Here is a 2,257-nt window from a genome sequence, read left to right as displayed (position 1 = left end):
CATAAGGTACTACCTTAATGGTCTTCAGGTACTACCTTAATGTACCTCAGGTACTACCTTAACGCACCTGCGAGAAATGTAACCATTTTGTGGCTTCAGATTTTTATTAGTTAATTTCATTACTTATTGCAGCATGACATTGTTATGTTCTCATAGGTTACTCCAACGGTACCTTATGTAATCATAAGAAATTTCAGGTACTACCTTAATGCACATAAGGTACTACCTTAATGGTCTTCAGGTACTACCTTAATGTACCTTAGGTACTACCTTAACGCACCTCAAGTACTACCTTCACGTGCTGAGATGGGCTGCTGACCTGGATACCTGGAGGGGCAATTTCGGTAGAAAAAAAACAACCGGCTCAGAGTGCATGAAACTGATATAAGTTTCCATATTAACAAATGTTTTTCCCATTTCACAAACCTGGGTTCCAAAAACAATATTATTACCATATTGGCCCATGAAAACACAACTTTCCCAATTATAAATAGTAAATACATTTGTTACGGGTCAATTTTACCTGTCTTGAATTTTTGTGCATTGTATGTCTTTAAAATAAATTATTTTAAAGTTGAAATTAGACGCCGAGCCTTTTTTCGCCCTAAAAAAATAATTATTGTGGCCCACAACTCAATCATCTTTGATTGTGGTAAGAGATCTTGACTTTGAGGGCTTACATATGAAATAATAGATTATGTTTGGTGTTTGAAAAGTAATAAGGGAAGAATTTTTTTTTAAAAGAAAATCATTTTATCTTGTTTGATTGCGAAAATATGAAATAAATGGAATATAATTAAAATTAATTACAAATATATATATTTTAAATTATTTAATATTTATATTAAATAAGTGAAATGTGATGTCTCACATTGAATATGGGATAAGTTATAGCAATGTATATATATATAAGCTTAGTAAAAATTTCTTAGTCCCAAATCGAACAATATCTATATAGTTTGGTACAAATTCCTAAATTTTAAAAAATAACCCTATATGATTCACACATATCTATTTACATATAATTTTATCTCCATAAATTGTTTTCAATATTAAACCGTTGAAAAAATTATTCACATATAAATAAAATGTCAAATATAATTTTCATTTTTTACATTTTCATACATATATAAAATATTTGTGCTTATCGTGCAAGGTATTTGTATTTAAGTGTAAGAGACCTGTAAAGTTTGTTTATTTTTTTCATTTTATTTGTTTAATTTTTATTTTATTAGAAGTATTATTTACACATACGTATAAATATTAATATAGATTTTTATATTTTAACATATGTACAAAACATTCGTACTAAATATATAAGGTTATTTACACTAATTGTATCAAACCACCTATACAAACCCGTTTATTATGAATACATTTGTGTATTTTTAGGGATGTTAATAAAAATGTTAAAATGTCTTAGCACATTTAGTATATTTGTCTAATATATGTGTAATCATATGAAAAAATATATTTTTTTAATACAAGCAAACAAAGAAAATGAAAAAAATATGTACATAAATTTATTATTTACAAATTTGTATGTGTCATATATGGTTTTGATTTAATTAAGTTTAAAAAATTTGAAATAGAAAAATAATAATCGAATGTTAAATTTATGAAAAATATATTAATATAAACGTGTTTTATGCAATTTTTATTTAATTTAATTTAAATAAAATTTCAAATTTTCAAAATAAATAATAATAATAAAATGAATGAAAATAAATTATTTTTATTTAATTAAATTAAACACATTCAAAATAAAAAAGTTAAATTAATGAAAAATAAATCAAGATAATAGTCTCAACGTAAAAAAAAAAATAGCTACAAAATAAAATTTATATGAATATTAAATACATTTTGAAAAATATTTTATTTATTACTTTTTAATTTTTCTTGATATCTTATTAAATTGATCATCATCAATACTTAATTGTCCATTTTCAGGGGTATTTTGGGCATTTACCAATTAATTTTCAGCCCTATATCCCCTTATTGCATAATTATCCCTTTTTCATATTTCTCTTTATTTTTTGTTTAGGTTTTCTGTTGATTTTTTTTGCAATTTTTTTTTTCACAAGGTTTTTTGCAAATGTTTTTGTTAGGATTTTTTGCATTTTTTTTAGGGTTTGTAGTTTTATTGAATATATATATTTTTAAAAGGGATTTTTGTTATATCATTTTTTGTATGATAATTATTATTTATTTTAATTATCATAATTAAAATTTGGAGATATTTAAATATTTTGAAAAT

This window comes from Vitis riparia, chromosome 11 (assembly GCF_004353265.1).
Source record: "Vitis riparia cultivar Riparia Gloire de Montpellier isolate 1030 chromosome 11, EGFV_Vit.rip_1.0, whole genome shotgun sequence".
Classification (NCBI taxonomy): domain Eukaryota; kingdom Viridiplantae; phylum Streptophyta; class Magnoliopsida; order Vitales; family Vitaceae; genus Vitis; species Vitis riparia.
The sequence above is the reverse complement of the archived record's forward strand: the minus strand, read 5'-3'. Positions refer to the sequence as shown.